Source organism: Lynx rufus, unplaced genomic scaffold, assembly GCF_022079265.1.
Source record: "Lynx rufus isolate CCGP_SWC_20201006 ecotype Redwood Valley unplaced genomic scaffold, mLynRuf1.p SCAF_9, whole genome shotgun sequence".
NCBI classification, from domain to species: domain Eukaryota; kingdom Metazoa; phylum Chordata; class Mammalia; order Carnivora; family Felidae; genus Lynx; species Lynx rufus.
The window spans coordinates 45,931,693-45,955,127 of record NW_025814897.1 but is presented as its reverse complement, the minus strand read 5'-3'; the positions used below and the strand labels follow the sequence as shown (position 1 = coordinate 45,955,127).

Here is a 23,435-nt window from a genome sequence, read left to right as displayed (position 1 = left end):
TAGAAAAATGATTTAAAGATGAGCTTTTGTGATGTCATTATTCTTGGACGTCAGGACAGCATTGGTTCTATCTCTAAAGTCTGAGTATATTTAATGACGTAATTAGCTAGGCTTCTTAATCTGTAAGTCTACAGGAATGAAATTAATGTTGTTTAGTCTGTTATTCTTTATGGTAAATATACAGTCAAGATTATATAATTTTCATTGCCAAGTTCATGATTTAGAAAGTATTTATATTGAAATCTTCTAAAGTTGTTTAATAGAATTGGTAGTCAACATTGAAAACTTCAACTAAAAAATTATTTATTTATCTGAAGATAGGTTGTTGAATTCTCTAATGAGGGAATATAATTCAGAGTTATATTTATCAATTCTTTTCAGCTATAAATTTTTTATTATAAATTAGTAATAGTTAATTTTTGCTCTGTACTTAGCATATGTCACTTACTGTGCTATATGCTGGTAGACAGGATGGAGATAGTCTTTACACTTAATGGAGTTTGCTGTCTAGTGAAGGAGTCACAGTAAAAATAACAATGTTTGAAAAGGACTAGAATATAAATTATAGTATGCTATGAGAACCATAATAGTAGCACCAAATTATTCTGGGTGCTGCTCTTCTTTCTTATTTTTTAAAAAACTTAAAAATACTTCCCCTGCATACTAGGGTGGGTTTGAATTTTAATGTGTTTTTTTTCTTTTCTATACTACCACATGGTGTGTATACTTTAATACCCAAATGCTATCTGTATTTAATTTTTTGTAATGTTTATTTATTTTTGAGAGAGAGAGATAGAGACAGACAGAACGCAAGCAGGGGAGGGGCAGAGAGAGAGGGAGACACAGAATCTGAAGCAGGCTCCAGGTTCCGAGCTGTCAGCACAGAGCCCGATGTGGGGCTCGAACTCACTGATGGTGAGATCATGATCTGAGCCGAAGTCGGACCCTTAAGCGACTGAGCCATCCAGGCACTCCAAATACTATCTGTATTTATATACTTGTCTTTAAATTCTAAGTAAAATTTTACAAACTTTTTTTGGTGTGGTGTGGTGTGGTGTGTGGTGTGTGTGTGTATGTGTGTATTGCCTCATTTAGATTGTTAATTTCTGGAGAGATGATCTTTGATTTTGGTTGTTATAATCAGTGCTAGAGATTGGTCTTTAAATACTGTAGTTTTGGGGAATAAGCCTTTTATTTGAATGAATCATACAGAGATTCATATGCAGCTGTAAGAAATCTCGTATTCATTCTACTCAGTTTCTCCAGTAGTAATATCTTCCAAAACCAAAGTAGTATCAAAATTATGATATTTATATTGATATTTAAAGAAATTTTCCTTTCGACAAGGATCAAAAGTTAATTTTGATCCTTTATTAAGGACATTTTTTTATCATTAACCACAAAATTTTAATCAGACCAAAGCCCTTTTTTATACCTCAAGTTTTTTTTTAATGCCTCAATTTTGACTATGTTTAAAGGAAAGTAAATTTGTATATAATATATTCTTGGTACTAATGATAATCTAATAAGTTTAATTCTTCTCTTTATCTAAATAGAGCCTTTTGTTTATACAGTTACTATACAACTATTTCTGTAATAAGAGGGTGGCTGGTGCAGAATAGGTAAAGATTTCAATATTTTCAGAGACTGAATTTATCCTTAAGAAGTAACTTTGTTCTATAATTTGATTGTTGCTTCCTAGACTAAGTTGAAATTGTTGGCGTATAATATCAAGAGCAATATTTCTAAACGTTAGGAGGTTTTATTTTAAAATTATTTACTGTATTTAGGTATGTATTTCTGATTTGGAAAGTATCAAAAAGCATAAAAAAGAAAGTAAAAAATCATCTGTAATTTTACCATGTAGTAATTTTAGTATTTATTTTTTATTCCCTTCCTTCTCCTCCAATGTACATACATAAGTACACAAATATAGATGCATAGATTTCCAATACATTTGGAAATGTGGATGGTGTTATGGTTGTTGCAGTGACTGGGGGATGTTGCAAGCATTTAATGAAGAAGCCAGGGATGCTAAACACCCTGCAGTAAAGGGACAGTTCTGCATTATGAAGAACATCCCATCTCAAATGTCAGCTGCACTCCTGAGTGGGTATATATTATATATCCTTTTTAAACAATCAGGGACATATGTTTTGTGACATCTTTTGTTTCTGTGCTATCTAGTTTTTATTGCTCACGATATTAAGTAATCTTTTTTTGGAGGGTGTACTCCTACCTTTTCACTTCTTGTTATATCTTCATTACAGTGGGTTGGTTTTATACATAAACACATATACATAGCCCCCCTCAAAATGTTGGGAGACAATGAAATAATAACTATTTGGCTAATAATAATATCATCTTGTTAGTTTTGGTTGTGATAGTTACCCATTCCTTGGTTACTTTGATCAGAAAATTTCAAAGGCATTGACATGCCTTTGAATGAGTACAAGATAGAAGAATATGTAGATTTGTCTTCATATTGTCTTTATTTGTTGTCTTGTCTTTATTTTTATTAGTAAATATTTATTGCATGCACGGTACTTTGCTAGGTATTGGGACACAAATATAACCTATCATTCTGTCCTTGAAATTGATTTAGTTGAGGGTACAAGGTATACCTGGATCAATACCTAGGTGATTGATAGGCCAAGATAGTGCATTCATGTCAAATATGTGAAAAGATAATAAAGTCCTTAGAACTTTAGAAAAGGAAGTTAGCTTTGGGCTAGGGCAATCACAAAGTTTTATGAATTACATGGAACTTGAACCTTGAGGAAAGGAGGGGACTTGGAGGCAGCTTCATCTTAGAAACATGTCATTGGTGACCATAAGACAAAATCCTTCCCTTTCCAAGGATTGCTAAGTTGGGGTCAAGGTTTACAAAAAAAGAAAAAGATAAGAAACATTCAGTGTCTACCATGTTAGACACTGTGAGTGAAACTGTAGCTATTAAACAAGGTTGGGTCACCTGGGTGCCTCAGTCACGTCTAACTCTTGATTTTGGCTCACGTCATGATCTCGTGGTTCATGAGATTGAGCCCCATGGCAAGTTCTGTGCTGACAATGCGGGGCCTGCTGGGGATTCTCTCTCTCTTTCTCTCTCTCTGCCCCATATAGTTCTGTTTCTGGGGGATCTTCTACTTAAGAAGAAAGAAATATGTAAGAGGAAAGAAATACATAAACCAATGGAAATAAACCTCATTTCTGTTTTTTAGTATTGACAGTTGTCTCAGAACAGAAAACAGTATAGTGTTTGTACTATGCAATTGTGAGGATACAGTTTGCTAACTGTGTTTTTGTTAGTGTTGTAGGAAACAGGTGAAGAGCTATATACTCTAAATAAAGGACATCTCTATTAGTGCTTTTGTTATTATGAAAAGATTTTTTCTGGTCTCCTTATAGTTACTTTTATTACCCATGATATCTGTAAGTAAGCCCTGGTAAGTCTCTGTTATTAGATCAGTGGTTTATAGCCTTAATGATTAGCAGTTTCAATAATTACAAACTTAAGGCAGTTGAATTCATATCCATCTGAAAGTGTGTTTTGTTATGTGTTTGTTAGCTTATTTTGGAAGGAAAGGGGTACAATTTTTAAAATAGTATAGTTTTTTAGATTTTTAGAATTCATAGAGGATTAGTTGTTAAAGGAAAAAATGTACGAAAGGTATAGACAAGTATGAAATAAAGAATTAAATGTTTTCTCTTGCTTCTGCCCAAGATATGGCTATAAAATTATGGAAATGTTTTGTTGGGACTAATATGTTAGAACCAGTTACCCACACAAACACCAGCTGCCAGGATTCAACTTTGCCACAGTATAATTTAAGAGTACACATAAAAGTTTGCATTGATATGATTTCCCTTTATTGTGTTGGTTGTGACAATGACAGGATCCCAGGCTTTCAAAATTCATCATATACTGCTAACAGTTATTTAAAATGCGGTGTTAGGTGAAGTTCATTTATTTTTTAGTTTAATTATAATTTAGGACATTTAAAAATCTCTCTAGGGTGCCAGGGTGGCTCAGTCGGTTAAGTATCCGACTTCGGCTCATGTCATGCATGATCTTACAGTTCGTGAGTTCAAGCCCCATGTTGGGCTCTGTGCTGACAGCTTGGAGCCTGGAGCCTGCTTTGGATTCTGTGTCTCCCTCTCTCTCTGCCCCTCCCCTGCTCATGCTCTGTCTCTCTCACTCTCAAAAAAATGAATAAATGTTAAAAAAAAAAAAAAAACTTGAAAAAAACCTCTCTGTATAGACCCTTTATAAAACTTTTCTCTGCAGTTTCATTTATGCCACTATGCATTCAACAAGGGGTGCATTTTAAAACTGGAAAATATATCTAGTAGGCCTGCTTCTAGCATTTGCTTTTTAATTTTAAACACACACAGTGTCTTTGAATAAAACATCTGTCTTTGATTTTTCAAACATAAGGTTTGAAAATGTTGATTCATATGTTTTCTTGTAAGACCACTTCAGTGAAATTAGATTCAGCAGGTATTTATTATATGTCAGTACTGTGCTAGGCACATGAGGATACGAAAGAAATACAAAATGGATTATAAATTAGTTGGAGAAATTTGACAGATGAACTTGAAAGAAATAAACGGAAAGTATTAGATTCACAAAAACAATTCTAAACACCTTTTTCCAGTTACTCCCCCAGGTCTTCCCTCTGCAGCATATGACATCTACTGTCCATCTAGCTGCTAAGGCCAGAAACTTAGGAGTCTTAACTCTTTTCTTCTCTTTATACTCTTAGTTCAGTCCATTAGGAAATCTTATTCTACTTCTAAAATATATTCTGGGGGTTATAGTGACTTGCCACCTCTATGGTTCTAACCATAGTTTGAGCCCTAAATCTCTTGCCTGAGCTACCTTAATAGCCTAATAACTGATTTACATCTTCCCACCCTTGTCTTCCTGAATGTAGTCTGTCTTCCACATAAGCAGTCAGAGTCACTGGAAATACAAATTACAGCATGTCAGTCTTCTGCTTAAAACTCAGAAAAACCTTCCCTTCCACTGTACACCAAATGAAATCTAAATGCCTTACTGTGGCTTACAAGGCTCTGACTTCATCTACTTTTTCTTCTCATTCTTTGCACTTGCTTTCTTTCTGTCTGTTGAACACTTTAACACTTTCTGTCTCTTGAACACTTTTACAGCCTTAGCATTTGCTTTTCTTTGTGCTTGGAAATCTGTTTCCCTAGATTTCTTGGCTAGCATCTCCTCCTTGTGTAGTTGGCCCATTGTCACCTTCTGAGAGAGCTCTTTCTTACTATCATAGTTAAACAACTTCCCCTCACCTCTCTACTCTCTAACTGGTAATCCTATCTTTTTTCATGGCATTTATAAGTACTGAATTTTTTATTTGTTTGTTGTCTTTTTTCCCTCACTGTGTGTAAGCTGCTTAAGGGCAAGGGACTCTTGCTTGCTCCCTGACATATCTCTAGTACCTAAAAATACTGCTTAGCATATAGTATATGCTCAATAAATAATTATTGAATGAAAGTCGACTGGGAGCAGATACTACTTAAAATGGCAAAAATGAGAGAGAATGATCTCTATTCTTATTTCACCCCTTTCAATACCCCTAAGTCTTAAGTCCTTTAAGCCAACCAAATGACCTTGTTTTCCCACAGGAAATAAACAGAGGAGTAAGTGGATCTGTCCTCGGTTGAGTTCCTGAACTTGTAGATCCGTTTTTGGAAGCCTTCTTAGAAGTACCAGAATTAGTGGTGATACTGCTTTTTAGGTTCTTAACTCTGACTCAGTCAAATTGAGGAATGTATTGCTGGTACCCAGTATAACAATAGACAATGTTGAGCTCTTACCTTCATTAGTAGAAGGATGAGATACTTTGTTATTTGAGGATAATAGGTTCCTTACGTTTGCCATGGCTTTCTTGGTCAGAAAGACAGAATAGAGAGGAATTCTCCTAGAGACTGTGAGCATGAAAAGGGAAATTATTGGGATGCTTGGGTGGCTCAGTTGGTTAAGCATCTTCGGCTCAGGTCATGATCTCATGGTTCATGAGTTTGAGCCCCACATCGGGCTATCTGTTGTCAGCACAAAGCCCACTTTGGATCCTCTGCCGCCTTCTTTCTCTGCCCCTCCCCTGCTCACTCTCTCTTTCAAAAATAAATCAACTTAAAAAAATTAAAAAAGGGGAATTGTTAGAGACTCTTGTTTTCTTTTACTGGATAATTTAAAACTGTGTTTTTGAGATATTTCCTTATTGTTGTAAGTATTTACTTTGAACTTCACAACATATTTTCAAGACCTGTGTGTGTTATGTACTTCCAATGCATTGCTTCTAACTGCTGTATAAAGTGCCAGAATATTCATCCTCATGTATGGTCTATAATAGTTATTTTAAGGTAGAAATCATATATCATAAAATTTACCCCTTTAAAGTTTACAATCCATTGGTTTTTAGTATATTCACAAAATTGTGCATCTGTCACCACTGTCTAATTTTAGACTGTTTCATCCACTACATTTTATTTGTTCATTCTTCCAGCAATGGATATACAAATTGCTTCCAATTCAGCATCACCATGTGGTAATGAACATCTTTGTACATGACTGTTTTGTGAATTTTTCTGGGTGTGTGTGAATAAAATTTAAGGAGGTGAATTTTTAGATCATGTGCTTTCTGGTAAAGGTCAGAATGGTTTGGAATGTGAGTAAGACCATTATTCTGGAGTTCATTTGGAGGTAGAATTATTGTTATTTTAGGAGAGAAATTTGTGCTTCTTTGTCTTGTGTTTCTATTTGAATAATTGATTACTCATCTTAGAGACTTCAGGCTTGGAGGTTGAACTTTGAAACTATTAGGTACTCTGCTATAAATGGTTTGGAGTAGTAGTGCAAGGTCAGTTAGACTACAGGGAAAATGAGTGTAATTTCTCTTTGGGTATAGCTTCTATTCATAACTAGTCTTTATCACATATCTTTGTTTTCTATTTGCTTGGTAAAGATAATGTAAAATACATATTGGGAAATTGCAAGAGACAAATGTAAAAGAAAATCAATAAAAATAAGTAAATAAATCTAAAAGAAGCAGATATGAAGAAACAGTTTTACAAAGAAATATAAATAAAAGAGACAAAGGAAAGTAATATATAAGAAAGGAAAATGTAAAATACAATAACAACCTATGTAATAAGCATTTGGCTTTCATTGACACCTGAAGGGGGGTGTAGCACTTCTTTACTTCTGGGTGGGCACGGTCTCTGCTGACACCCCTAGTTGGGGGTAGGGGAGCAGAGGCCTAGTTATCAGCTGGTGGGGCTGAAAGTCTCAGCTCTGTACTTGATATTCTCTGACTCTTCCTCATTGGAGGCCTTGTTATAGCTTTGTGAGGGTGGTCATTTGGTCATTGATGGTGGATATTGGGCCACAGGTTTGTGTGTATGTGTGTGTGTGTGTGTGTGTGTGTGTGTGTGTGTGTGTGTGGTGTTTGACTTGAGTAGAGTGGTTATTGTCTAAAAGTTTGTGTTTTGATAGACTGCCCTTTTCTTGGTCCTTTAGCAAGACAGAGCAGGTTTTTGTCTGTGCTTATTAGCATTTACAGCTTACCAGGCTTCTTCAGCTCTAACAGTGGGATAGATAAGGCAAAAAGAAAATGTAGGTACTCACTACCATGTCATTCTTTGGATTGTAGGATCTCTAGATGGTCTGTTCTCTTCTTTTCAATTTTCAGTCTTTAATGTTTGCTTTATATCCAATGTCCAGTGTTTTTAGTTGTAATTAGTGGGAGGAATAAGGAAAATGTATATAACTGATATTCCCAGAAGTCCTTATTTATATATATGTACATATATATATGTGTGTATATATGTATGTATATATATATGTACATATATATATATTTTTTTCATATATATATTCAACATTTTTTTAAATGTTTATTTATTTTTGAGAGAGACAGAGACAGAATGTGAGTGGGTTAGGGGCAGAGAGAGAGGGAGATACAGAATCCGAAGCAGGCTCCAGGCTCTGAGCTGTCAGCACAGAGCCTGATGCGGGGCTTGAACTCATGAGCTGTGAGATCATGAGCCGAAATCAGACGCTCAACCGACTGAGCTACCCAGGTGCCCCATATATATGTGTGTGTGTGTGTGTGTGTGTGTGTGTGTGTGTGTGTGTGTGTATTTTGTAGTCATAAATAAGCACTTACGAAAAACAAGTTACCAAGATCAAGATCTGGCAGAAACAATTAACAACAAAACAGACCTGCAGAGACTACGTGTGTTGGGATTATCTGAAAATGTTTTAAAACTAGTGTGTTTACTATGTTTAAAATACAAGATGACTTCTGATGCAGGCTCAATTGGAGTAACAGGGAACAGATTTACCCTTCTGACTGAAACAACAAAAAACAGACAAAATAAAAGAAACAACAGTTTTCAAAACATTGTATATGAAGCAGTGAAGAACAGTGATCCCTGAAAGATTGGAAACTAGTACGGTGAGTCCTGTGGTTGCTTTGACTTACTACCTGGAGAGCATTTCTAGGTCATGGAGAAGGGATGTAAAACTGAGGCAGAGCCTATTTCTGTCTCGGGAGTTGACAAGACATAGCTCGGAGTCCAAGGAAACAAGCTGGCTAGAGTTTGCAGGTAGGAAAGGAGAGAGGTAGTTCCAGAAATGTGCAGAGGATCCCAATGAATAGTTAGGTGAGTTCTGATTTGTGCATGCATGTGAGGAATCTACTGAGATTGGGAAAGGAACCAGCGAAACCCATTAGAGGCAAAAAAAAAAAATCCTCTGAGATCATGCAGGGCTAGGAATAGTTAACGTTCCCACCACTGAGAGTAGAAAATTTCATAATTTGCAAGGTATTGGGAAGAGTCAGAAGCATTAGAAGTCTTAGAAGCATTAAAATTTTTTTACCTCAGAGTGTGGCAAAATTAGTCCTAGACTAAAAACTGCTCTGGCCCCAACTAAAACAACAACAACAATAACAACAACAAAAACAACAACAAAAACAACAACAACAAACAGCAAGACATGAAAGGATCTGTTTCCAAATAACTGCATCCCCAAATAAATCTAAAGAAAATTGTGGGAAAACAAAAATATACAACATTCAACAAGGTAAAAATCACAATGTCTGGCATACAGTGAAAAATTGTCAGGCATGAAAAGAATTAGGACCAATAATGATGATAAAAATCAATCATTTGAAACGAACTCAGAAGTGATACCTGTGATAGAATTAGTAGACAAGGATCTCAAAGCAGTACTTATTATTGTATTCCATGTACTCAAGAAGTTAGGGAAAATACTGAACATGTTAAGCAGAGATATGGAAGATCTAAAAAAAAAGACCCAAATTAAACTTCTAGAGATGAAAGCTATAAGATCTGAGATGAAAAATACACAGAGTAGGTTTAATGACATATTGGACTTTGCAGAAAATATTAGCGAACCTGAAGGTGTAGCAATAGAAACTATCCAAAATGAAACACCAAGAGAAAATAAAAAACACAAACAGAATATTAGTGATCTAATAGGGCAACTTGAATTTGCCCAATATGCATACATTTGGAGTCTCTGAAAGAGAGGGGGAGGGAGGGTCAGTAAAGGCATTTGGAGAAACGTGATGAAAACTTAACTGTCATATCCAAGAAGCTTAATGGACCTCAAGCACTCTGGGAACATGAAGGAGATGAATCATATCATAGTCGATTAACCCAGTGATAAAGAAAAAAATCTTGAAAGCATCCAGAGAAGAGAGAACCTTTTATACAGAGGAATGAAGATCATGGCAGCAAATCTCTCATTGGGAATAATACAGACCAGAAGACAGTTAAGCAGTATCTTTAAAGAACTGAAGAAAAGGAACTGTCAACCTAGAGTTGTATACCTAGGAACATATTTTTAAAAGATAAAGATAAAATAAAAATAAAAAATAAAAAAGAATTCATTACCAGCAGACCTGTAGTTAGGAAATGTTGAAGCTTATCAGGAAGTAGTCAGGAAAATGATAGCAGTTGGAAATCTGAGTCTATGCAAAGAAATTAGGATCACTGGAAATGGTTAGCTATGTGGGTAAATATGAAGGATACTTTATGTGTGTGTGTGTGTATCACACACACACACACACACACACACATATATCCCTTTAAAAAGTATAATTGTAAAAATAATAGCAATGTAGTTTATGAGGATTATAGCATATGTAAAGTAAGGCATAGCAACGATAGTAAAAAGTTCAAGAGGGGAGAATGGGAGTGTAATGCAAGATTTTCATGCTATATGGGACATTGTATAATATCACTTGAGGGTAGACTGTCATACTTTTAAGGTGCATATTATAAATCTTAAATCAACCCAGCTAAATGTATTGTAAAAGTAAAAGGACACATATATTAAAAGTAAACTAAAATGGGTTTCAAAAGAAGCCATTTTATTTTTTAAAACTTTTTTTTTCAATGTTTTTATTTATTTTTGACACAGAGAGAGGCAGAGCATGAGCAAGGGAGGGGCAGAGAGGGAGACACAGAATCTGAAGCAGGCTCCAGGCTCCGAGCTGTCAGCACAGAGCCTGATGTGGGGCTCGAACTCACAGACCGTGAGATCATGACCTGAGCCAAAGTCGGATGCTTAACCGACTGAGCCACCCAGGCACCCCAAAAGAAGCCATTTTAAAAATAAAGGGATAGACATATTTAAAGTAAACTAAAACAGGTTAAAAAAAATAAAGTAGAAGGTGAGAAAAGATATATCATGCTCACTTTAAGCAGACGTAAGCTGGAGTGGATATATTAACATCAGACATAGTAGATTTCTGAGCAAAGCATATGACCAGAGAAACAGAAGATTATTTAATAACAGTAAAGGGGTAATTGAATTAAAAGTATATAATAGTCCTAAATAAGAGTGCTAATAAGAGAGCTTCGAAATAAGTAAAGCAAAAACTGATGGAACTGCAATGACAAATAAGCACATTCACATCTATACTTAGAGATTACAACATTATTCTCTCAATAACTGAGTGTCAAAAGAAAATCATTAAGGATATAGAAGCCTTAAATAACATCAACTACCTTGGTATAGTTGACATTTATAGAATTTTCTACCCAACAACAGAATGAACATTGTTTCTTCCTTCCTTCCTTCCTTCCTTCCTTCCTTCCTTCCTTCCTTCCTTCCTTCCCTCCCTCCCTCCCTCCCTCCCTTCCTTTCTTTCCTTCTGTCCTTTTTCTTTCTTTCTTCAGCCCATCCCCCCGACCTAACACTCCACCAGCAACCCTTAGTTTGTTCTCTATTTAGGAGTCTTTTATGGTTTGCCTCCTTCTCTGTTTTTAACTTATTTTTGCTTCCTTTCCCTACATTCATCTGTTTGGCTTCTTAAATTCCACATATGGCCGAAGTCATGATATTTGTCTTTGGCTGACTGACTTATTTCACTTAAGATAATACACTCTAGTTCCATCCATGTTGTTGCAAATGGCAAGCTTTCATTCTTTTTGATTGCCAAGTAATATTCCATTGGACGTATATACCACATCTTCTTTATCATCTGTTAATGGACATTTGGGCTCTTTCCATACTTTGGCTACTGTCGATAGTGCTGCTATAAACATTGGGGTGCATGTGCCCCTTCGAAGCAGCACTCCTGTGTTCTTTGGATACATACCTAGTAGTGCAATTGCTGGGTCATAGGGTAGTTCTATTTTTAATTTTTTGAGGAACCTCCATACTGTTTTCCAGAGTGGCTGCACCAGTATGCATTCCTACCAGCAGTGCAAAAGAGATCCTCTCTCTCTGCATCCTTGAAAACATCTGTTGTTGACTGAGTCGTTCATTTTAGCTGTTCTGACTGGTGTGAGATGGTATCTCATTGTGGTTTTGATTTGTATTTTCCTGATGATGAGTGATGTTGAGCATTTTTTCATATGTCTGTTAGCCATCTAGATGTCTTATTTGGAAAAGTATTCATGTCTTTTGCCCATTTCTTCACTGGATTATATGTTTTTCAGGTACTGAGTTTGATAAGTTCTTTATAGACTGTGGGTACTAACCCTTTATCTGATACATCATTTGCAAATATCTTCTCTCATAGAATGCACATTATTTTCAAGTGCCATTAAGATTGACCATATTCTGGACTATAAGGCAAGTCTCAAGGGATTCAAGTCCTACAATTTGTTGTTTTGCCAAATTGTCATTAAACTTGAAGTGAGTAAGAGATACTGGAAAACCCCTAAATATTTGGAAAGAAACATACTTCAGAAGATATCATGAGAGACACTAGAAAGTATTTTGATCTGAATGAAAAAGCAAACACAACATATCAAAATTTGTGGTATATACTTACTGCCTATTTAGAGCGAAATTTATAGCACTAAATGCCTGTTTAAAAAAAGAAGGGCTTGGGGTGCCTGTGTGGCTCAGTCAGTTGGGCATGGGACTCTTTGGCTCAGGTCATGATCTCAGGGTAGTGGGATCGAGCCCTGCATGGGGCTCCATGCTGGGTATGGAGCCTGCTTAAGATTCTCTCTCCCCATCTCCCTCTGCTCCTCTCCTACCTATGTGCACATATGTGTGTGTATACTTTCTCTCAAAAGAAAAAAAAATGAAACAGAAGAAAGGTCTTAAATCAGTGACTTAGTTTCTACCTTAAAAAACTAGATAAAGAAGAGCAGTTAAACCTAAAGAGAGCAGAAGTAAGGAAATAATATTAGTGTGGAAATAAATGAAATAGTAAACTATGACAACCACAGAAAAAAATAAATATACCCAAAGCTAGTTCTTTGAAAAAATGAATAAAATTGATGGCTTTCTAGCCAGACTGATCAGGAAAAGATGAGAGAAGATACAAATTACCAATATCAGGAATGAGAGAAGTGATATCCGTATACAGTATATAGGTATTAAGAGTATACTAATATTTGATATTTTGAACAAGTTTAAGTCTGTATATTTGACAATTTAGATGAAATGGTTTCATTTCTTGAAAGATACCACCAGAATTCACTCAAGAAGAAATAGATAACATGATCATTCTTGTATTTATTAAGGAAATTGGATTTGTAGTTAAAAACATTTTTCCAAAGAAAATACCAAGGCTTAGTGGTTTTACTGGTGAGGTCTACTAAATATTTAAAGAAGAAGTAATACCAGTTCTACTCAGACTATATCAGAAAGTTGAAGAGAAGTGATCACTTTCATAATCAGTGAGGCCAGCATATTTTATTTTAGTTGAAGTATAGTTGACATAGAATATCAAATTACAGCACAGCAATTCAACAATTATTATATACATGATGAAATGCTTACCATGGCAAGTGTATTACAGTTTTATTGACTATATTCCCCATGCTGTTCTTTTCATCTCTGTGACTTACTTACCTTATAATTGGAATTCTGTAACTCTTAATTCTTTACCCATTTTGCCTGTCTTCATCTTCCCCTTCCCTTTGGCAGCCAGTTTGTTCTCTATAGTTATGAGTCTGTTTCTCTCTCTCTCTTTTTTTCTTTTTTGTTTTTGAGAGTCCACATATAAGTATAATTATATGGTATTTGTCTTTTTCTGTCTGGGTATTTCATTTAGCATAATACCCTCTAGGTTCATCCATATTGTCATGAATGGCAAGATTTTTTTTTATTTTTTTTATGGCTGAGTAATATTCCATTGTGTATATATACCACATCTTCTTTATCCATTTATCTATCAGTGGCTATTTTAGTTGCTTCCATATCATGGATATTTTAAATAACTTTGCAGTAGACATAGAGGTGATGTATCTTTTCACATTAGTATTTTCATTTTCTTCACGGAAATACCCAGAAGTGGAATTGCTGTATAATATGGTATGTATGTTTCTTGCAGAACCTCCATACTATTTTTCAGGGTGGTTGCACTAATTTACATTCTTTCCAACTAGGCCAGGCTTTCCTTTTCTCCACATCTTTGCCAACACTTGTTATTTTTTGTTTTTTTAATATGAGCCATTCTGACTAGTATGAGGTAAGCTCTCATTGTGGTTGTGATTTGCATTTCTCTAGTGATTAGTGATGTTGGCCATCTGTGTGTGTTCTTTAGAGAAGACAGGTCCTCTGCACATTTTTTAAAAGTTAAAAAAAAAATGTTTATTTATTTATTTTGAGAAAGAGGGAGAGAGAGAGACACACAGAGAGAGGGAGACACAGAATCCCAAGCAGGCCCTGCAGCTGTCAGCACAGAGTCTGATGTGGGGCTCCAACTCACGAACCATGAGATCATGACTTGAGCTGAAACCAAGAGTTGGATGGTTAACCGACTGAGCCACCCAGGTGTCCCTGTACATTTTAAAATCAGATTATTAATATTGTTATTATTATTATTTTTGGTGTGGAGTCATGAGTTCTTTATAAATGTTGGATGTTAACACCTTATTGGATGTGTCATTTACAAATATCTTCTCCTGCTTTGTAGGCTGCCTTTGTGTTTTGCTGATGGTTTTATTCACTGTGCAAAGCTTTTTAGTTTGATGTAATCCCAATTGTTTATTTTGCTTTTATGCCCTTTGCCTGAGAAGGCAGAGCCAGAAAAATATTGCTAAGGTTGATATCCTAGAGATTAATGCCTATGTTTTCTTTTAGGGATTTTATGGCTTCAGGTCTTACATGTAGGTTTTTAATCCATTTTGAGTTTATTTCTGTGTATAAGAAAGTGCTATAGTTTCATTCTTTTACATGTGGCTATCCAGTTTTCCTAGCACTATTTATGGAAGAGATTGTCTTTTCCCTATTGTATATTCTTGCCTCCTTTGTCAAGAATTAATTGACCATATATGTTTGGGTTTATTTCTGGGCTCTCAATTGCTTTCTGTTGATCTATGTATCTCCTTTTGTGCCAGTACCATACTGTTTTGATGACTGTAGATTTGTATTCTTGAAATCTAAGATTGTGATACCTCCTGCTTTATTCTTCTTGAGATCTCAAGATTGCTTTGGCTGTTTGGGATCTTTTTTGGTTCCATACACATTTTGGGATTTTTGGTTCTAGTTATGTGAAAAATAACTATTTGTATTTTGATAGGGATTGCATTGGACCTGTGGATTGCTTTGGGTAGTATGGACATTGTAATAGTATTAATTTTTTCAATCCATGAGCATGGTATATTTTTTCATTTATTTGTGTTGCCTTTGATTTCTTTCATCAGTGTTTTATAGTTTTCAGAATACAGGTCTTTTACCTCTTTGGTTAGATTTATTCCTAGGTATTTCATTCTCTTTGATTCAGTTATCAATGATATTCTGTTCTTTATTTCTCTTTCTGCTATTTGCAAATCATACATTAAAAGGAGCTTATAAGGAGTTTATATCCAAAATATATGTGAGGACCTCAAACAACGAAATATGAAAAAAATATCTGATTAAAATTTGTCAGAGGACTTGTATAGACACTGTTCCAAGGAAGACATGTAGTGGCCAAGAGGTACCCAGAATAATGCTCAACATTCCTAATTATCCAGGGAATGCAAATCAAAACCAGAGTTAGATGTCATGTCCTACCTGTTAGAATGACCATATTAAAAGGACAAGAGGGGCACTTGGGTGGCTCAGTTGGTTAAGTGTTCTACTTCGGTTCAGGTTATGGTCTTACAGTTCATGAATTTGAGCCCTGCATTGAGCTTTGTGCTGAGAGCTTGGAGCCTGGAGCCTGCTTCAGATCCTGTGTCTCCATCTCTCTCTGCCCCTCCCCTGCATGCTCTCTGTCTCTCAGAAATAAGCAAACATTAAAAACAAATAAAAAAAAACAAGAGATGAATGTTGATGATGTGAAGAAAAGGGAGCAGTTAGTTGTGCACTGTTGGTAGAAATGTAAATTGGTACAACTGCTGTGGAAAACAGTATGGATGTTCCTCGAAAAATTAAAAACAGAACTACCGTATGATCCATCAATTGATTTATAAGTATATATCTGAAGGAAATGAAATCATTATCTTGAAGACATATCTGCACTCCCATGTTCATTGCAGCATTATTGACCAGAGCCAAGACATTTAAAGAACCTATGTGTCTCTCAATGAATAAGTGGATAAAGAAAATGTGTGTGTGTGTGTGTATAATGTAATATTATTGAATCATAAAAGAGAAGAAAATTCTGCCATTTGGAATAACTGGGTCAGATATTGAGGTTTTTTTTTTAAGTGAAATAAGTGAAATGAAGAAAGATGACTACTATATGATTCCAGTTATATGTAGAATCTAACAAAGCAGATGATATAGAAACAGACTAGAATGGTGTTTGGCCTGAGCTGGGACGGGGATAGAGGGAATGGAGAGATGCTGGTCAGTGAGTACAAATTTCCAGTTGTAAGATTAATAAGTTCTGGGGATTTAATGTATAGCATTATGATTATAGTTAACAATATTGTATTATATACTTTAAAGTTGCTAAGATAGTAGATATTGAATGTTCTCAGCATAAAAAGAAGACAATTATGTTAGATGATGGAGATGTTCACTAACCTTATTGTGGTAGTCATTTTGCAGTATATACATGTATGATGTCATCACATTGTTCACCTTAAACTTAAAAAAAAGTATATTTCTATTATATCTCAGGAAAGCTGGATTAAAAAATAAGTGTATAAGCATACTGTGTCGATTTATAATAATCAAAGTGATAACCCAGTTGAATAAAATCATAGTTAAAAGTATTTGAACCTGACTAGGTATTCACTTTTATGTCGTCCCTCTGACTTTGTCTGTTTTTCTCTCCTTCTTCTTTATTTTATTTTATTATTATTTTTTACCCACGTGTGTTTATGGGTTGGAGTTCTCATTATCCAGGCAAATGCTGTTAGGATGTATAGTATAACCAAAATTAGTATAATGCAAAACACTCACTAATCCTTAAACACTCTCTCAGGTTAACTTGTCATTGTCCTTCGCAGTCTCTAGATGACCTTCTGAGTGGCAGACATTTGGCAATTTGATGCAAGTTCAGTGTAAATCACTGCAAAATGAAACTGCAGGTCTTTTAAAAGATGTAGCATTTCACGAAACCCCTAAAAGTTAATATTTATGGAATAATTGAATCACTGAGAAATGTGGACCTGTCAATTAACAGCTGAAGAAAGCCAATAAATAAATACATAAACAAACAAATAATATTAATTGTAATTAATTAATAATAATCATACATTATTTCATAAATAATTTATAAACAAACATTAATTATAATTAATATTATAATTATATAATTAACATATTAAGCAAATTAAGTATAATTATGAATATTAATATAACTAATAATGAACATTATTAATTGATAATAATTATAATTTATATATGTATGTATTTATTTATTTATAAAGTTTATTTGTTTATTTTGAGAGAGAGAGAAAGAGGGAGGGGAGAAAATGTGTGGGAGAGGGGCAGAGAGAGAGAGAGAGAGAGGAGAAAGAGAATCCCAAGCAGGTTCTGCACTGTCAGAGCAGAGCCTGATGCAGGGCTTGAACCCATGAACTGTGAGATCATGACTTCAGATGAAATCAAGATTCAGACGCTTAATCGAGCCACCCAGGTGCCCGTGAAATTTATTTTTTTAAATTTTTAAAAAAAAATTTTTTTTTCAACGTTTATTTACTTTTGGGACAGAGAGAGACAGAGCATGAACGGGGGAGGGGCAGAGAGAGAGGGAGACACAGAATCGGAAACAGGCTCCAGGCTCCGAGCCATCAGCCCAGAGCCTGACGCGGGGCTCGAACTCCCGGACCGCGAGATCGTGACCTGGCTGAAGTCGGACGCTTAACCGACTGCGCCACCCAGGCGCCCCATATTTTTTTAAATTATGGTTCCAGTTAGACTATTTCCTTACTATTTATCCTGGAATATTTGTCCTTATTTTAAGTTGACCCAAATTCTCTTTGTGACTTTTCAGTTTTAATTATTCTTAGATATTGTGGACCTTCCAAAGTGCTTTTTTGAAAATTTTAAATTAAATTAAGGGAAAAAACTTAGAATATGGCTTATAGCCCAAGGATAGAAGATGGAATCATCATTCTTCCAGCTAGTATATTAGACTTGGTCCACAGGGCTGAGTTTGCTTTTTGAATACTTTCTTTCAGGTAACCTGGATGCCTCAGTCAGTAGAGCATGTGACTCTTGATTTTGGGGTCTTGAATTCAAGCCTCACGTTGGGGAATAGTTAAGATGGCTGAGGGAGATCCTAGGCTTGCCCCCTCCCTGTAACACAGCTAGATAAATATCAAGTCCCACGTTGGGTGTGGAGCCTACTTAAAAAAATCAATTTGAATAATTTTTTCTGTGTCAATGAGTTGTAGTTTATACTGACAAGAATGAATCCTATGTGACTTGTTAGATGTGTGCATCATAGACTACAGTGTAACACTTAGGCTGTTTTTATATGTGTTGCATACTACTGTAAATAAGAAGGGCAAAAGAAATAATACTGAGGCTGACTGTGAACTAAGGGACGTATCTGTGCAAGGTCTGGAAGTAATTGTACAGATCAGTTAACCAAGGATGCTGTACTTGTGGTGGCATATTACATTTTTAACAGAGACTTTAGCAAACTAGCTAGTCCTGCACATAGCTAGAAAAACAGAAGTCTAGAATAGAGCACTGACTATTCCAGCAAATTCATGCATAATCACATTTATTTGTTATCTTTGAACCCTAACAATAGCAACATATACAGGGAATTTTGGAGAAATGTGGAATATTGAGCTCTATAAGAGAAGCTCTGGTAACTAATTTTTTAAAAAAGGGGACCAATTAAGCACTTAATATTTAAAAAATGTATTAAGTTCATTTAATTTTATGAAATGTCATAAGCCAGATCTTTAAGAAGTGTCCATTGGGGCGCCTGGGTGGCACAGTCGGTTAAGCATCCGACTTCAGCCAGGTCAGGATCTCGCGGTCTGTGAGTTCGAGCCCCGCGTCAGGCTCTGGGCTGATGGCTCAGAGCCTGGAGCCTGTTTCTGATTCTGTGTCTCCCTCTCTCTCTGCCCCTCCCCCGTTCATGCTCTGTCTCTCTCTGTCCCAAAAAAAAAAATAAATAAACGTTGAAAAAAAAAAAAAGTGTCCATTATTTTGTTTAAAAAAATTCATTGTAATGCTTAAGCCTGTAACATTTCATTAATCCTTACTTCTTTGGAAAGAAAAATTTATAAACAAATGCATGTATGTATTTATTTATTTTTGTTGAAGTATAGTTGATACACAATGTTACATTAGTTTCAGGTGTACCAACATAGCGAGTGATTCTATAGGTCTGTATAAGTTGTGCTATGCTCACTACAAGTGTAGCTACCATTTGTCACCATATCATGCCACTACAATACCATTGACTATATTCCCTGTGCTGTGCCTTAAATCCTCATGACTTATTCTTTTCATAACTTGGAGGCCTGTATCTCCCACTTCCCTTCACCCATTTTGCCCATCCCCCTTTACTTCTGGTGACCATCCATTTGTTCTCTGTATCTATGGGTCTGGTTCTGCTTTTTGTTTGTTTGTTTGTTTGTTGACCTGCTTGTTCATTTGTTTTGTTTTTAGATTTCACATATAAGTGAAATCATACGGTATTTGTCTTTCTCTGACTTATATACGTTAATAATGCTAGATCATGTTAGTTTATAGATTCTTTTTCTCTACATTGAAAGTGACTTTAGTGACTTTATTCTTTAAAGATTTCTGTCTCCATATTTCAAGTGGGACATTTTTTAAGGTAGTTATTTTGTCTTGAGAACTGTGGTTTATCTTTACCCTACCTCATGCCAGTCCTTCTTTATTTCAGTAAATGCTTTTGTAGTCAACTTCACTTTTATACTTATGCAACTGAACTCTGTTTACATTGAGTTTACTGCCTTTGAGGTGTATAAATTGTGTAATTTAATGGCTTAGCTGGCATTGACTTTTCTATTAATTTTTTACATCTAGTTGATATTAGGTAGATAGTTAAATTTAGAAATACTTATTCTTGAGTTAGAATACTCATCAGTTTTTTTAGGAGTACTGTTTATAATTTTGCTTTCCAAAACAAAAGGGAGTTTTCCTTACATAGCAATTTTAGTTTAATGTCACAAGAAAGAAAAGAGTAAAGCCTGTAATTTAAATTTATTATTGGGCTGGTCATTTTGGAATCGCAATCTAAGAAGATCTTTGGGAAACTTCTGGCATAGTCTTAGAAACTTATTAAACATAAAATCGATTTATATAGAATTTAGTTTCACATATCAGCAAAATAAATGTCAATCCTTGTTTACTTTTCATTTATCTTAGAATATAAAGATAATTTTAGTTGCTTTAGCAAGTCTGAAAATTAAAGTTACATTTATAAAATCACTTTTCAATTTTTACTTAAATTTTTTTCTTTAATGTTTGTTTATCTTTGAGAGAGAGAGGGAAAGAGAGAGAGAGAGAGAGAGAAAGAGAGGGAGTAGGGAAGGGTCAGAAAGAGGGTTACATAGAATCCAAAGTAGGTTCCAGGCTCTGAGCTGTCAGCACAGAGCCCGATGTGGGGCCCAAACTCACGGACCACGAGATCATGACCTGAGCTGAAGCCGGATGCTTGACCATCTGAGCCACCCAGGCGCCCCTTCAGTTTTTACTCTTGAAGAAAATCAATTAAGATCTATTCTTTATTGTTTTATAGTTTTGACACACTTCTGGCCAATAATATATATATGACAGTAGCTGATAATTTATGTTCTACAACTTCATATGTTGACATAGTTTACAATGTAAAACTACATATTTTCTACATTAGAATTGGTGCAATTCATCTGGATAATTATTAGCCTTTATAAACATACTTTTATAGTGCTTTCAGTCAGAAAACAGTGACATTGAAAGCCTAAGCATTTGTAACATACGGCTTCAATTTGCATTTTAATCAGAATATGGAAGTCATTACTCTGACATCTGAAACTGAGGTAGCAATAAAAAATTATCACTAACAGGACAGCAGACACAATTTATTTTGTGTTTATTACTGGGTGGCCTTCTTGAAACTTGTGTGAACTTAATTGATTCCAGATATTAGAAAATTACAATTAAAATATGACATTTATTTTGGATGCATTTAAGTTGAACTGTCTTATTAATAGGATTGGTACAAATTAATGAGTTATATCTATTAAGATATAGCATATGTGTACAAACATAGATGCATATATATTCATATGTATGTTTATAAATATAGACAGAGGATCAAAAAGATTCATTTGAAAAATACTAAATGTCTTAATTATAGTTAATATGTCTGAAATGGGAATGTTGGTGAAAAGGAATTTCAGATTTTATTCTAAATACTATTTTCAGTCTTATTGTGGGGATATATTATTACTATAATAAAATAATTAGCAACATGAGATGATATTTAATCTCTAAATTTTATTTTAATTAAATATGCATCATAATTGTTTAAAGCACTATTCAATAAATTATTAAAACTAACTTCTTAATGGAGAAAATACTTAAAGGTGCACTGTTCTATGGTCTGGAACTTTATTTTTTGTCTTAAATTTGTAATGTAATCTTAATATATATTCTTAGCAAATATATTTTCACTTCTCACATACTCCATACATTGGGCTGAGTGTTGGGGAAAACAATGATTAATAAAACATAGTTCGTGTCCCTTGAGAAACTCAAGTGTAAGTAATGGCAAATAGATACCTTAGAGTATGAGACAGTAAATATTATTTTAGTGATGTGAAGAAAGGACACAACAATTTGTCAGGAAATGTCATGAAAGGTTTTACTGAGGAGGCTGCATTTGAAGAATGAGTACACACATATTTTCCAGGTAGATAAGCAAGGCAAAGAGAATTCTCAGCAGAAGTGAGAACGCACAAAAATGAAGTTTTAAATTGGCCTGGTGTATTTAGTCATCCTTTGTTAGTTTATTCATTGAGCGTATATTTATTGTGTACCTGTATACCAGGCACTGGGTTGAGTGCTGTGTATATCGTAGTGAAACTGACAGACATGCGCCTATCATAAAATTCAGTTTAGTGTGGAAGAATAAACAAGTAATTAAAATCATAATGGGTATTACAAAGAAGGAAGCATAGGATGTTATAGGTATGTATATAGCAATGTCAAATATAGGAGAAGCTTTTGGAGTATTGAGGAATGGTGTAAAATTGGACTGAATAGGGGTTGGAGTCTAATTTTGAAGAACATTATATACTAAGCATAGGAGTTTATGTAATATCGTATTAAAAAATTAACTACAGAAATTCCATTGCACGATCAAACTTTCTATTTTATGACAGTCATTCTGAAAGTATTCTTATGGAAAGAATTCTTATGGATGACCAGAGATGGATTTATAACATGGCCATTTGAGAGGTTTTTATAACATTTAGTCAACAGAGAGTTTTAATTGCTTAGAATTAGCATTTAGACTGGAAAGAAAAGACTAGGTTGTGTCAATGTATATCTGAATTTTTAAATCAGTTTTTCAATTCCATTTGATACTATTTTCAGGAGACCTCTACTGGATGTTTTCTGCCTATCTTGTGATGCATAATAAAGCAAATTAATAGTCTTATTCTACATTGTTCCACCATATCCAGCTTCTCTATAACAACAACTAATGTTTTCTAACTTGTTTTACAAATAAGACATGTTAGACTGTTCCTGACTAGCGCCTTTGTATTTTGCTAGTCTTTTGCCAAATCCTGATTTATTTTAAAACTTTAAACCATTTTCCCATGATAAAAATCCCTCGGTGTTTTGTTTATTCATTTAGGTTTTTAATCTATCTAGCTACTACTTAGTCAGCTCTTGTTGGTACAGATTCGTTTTAGAGCTTTACTGTTTGTTTCTCAGGCATTAATGCTTAAGGTCAGGGATTGGCAAACTTTGCATATGGAGCCAGATAGTAAATACTTCTGGCTTTGTGAGCCATATGGTCTCGATAGTAACTATTCAGCTTTGCCAATGTAGGACAAAAGCAGCCATAGACAATATGTAAACAAATTGGCATGGTAGTGGTCTAATAAAACTTATTTATGGATACTGAAATTTGAATTTTTATAATTTTCCCATGTCAGGAAATGCTATTCTTTTGATTAAAAAAACAACAACAACAAACTAAAACGCTATTTTAATTAGTTTCCTATGGCTTCCATAACAAATTACCACACACTTGGTGGCTTAAGACAGCAGTTTTGACACAGTTCTGGATACTAGAAACTTGAAATTAAGGTATTGGAAGACTCTGAATTCTCTAGGGAAGAATCCTTCCTTACCTGTTCCAGCCTCAAGTGGTTCCTGTCAATTCTTGGCATGTCTGCCAAGAATTCTTGGCTTAGCTGCATCATTTCAGTCGGTGCCTCCATTGTCACATAGCTTTCTTCCTTGTACATGTGTTTGGTTCCAAATCTCAGTTTCCTTTCTCTTCTAGACACTAGGCATTGGATTTGGGGCTATCCTAATC

General features: G+C 34.9%; 1 protein-coding gene across 1 annotated transcript in view; it reads left to right on the top strand.

The window, feature by feature from the left end:
• The window catches only part of TMEM135 (transmembrane protein 135), a 267,526-nt gene that overhangs the window by 44,708 nt on the left and 199,383 nt on the right, over positions 1–23,435 (top strand). The gene's annotated exons all lie outside the window — the stretch shown is intronic.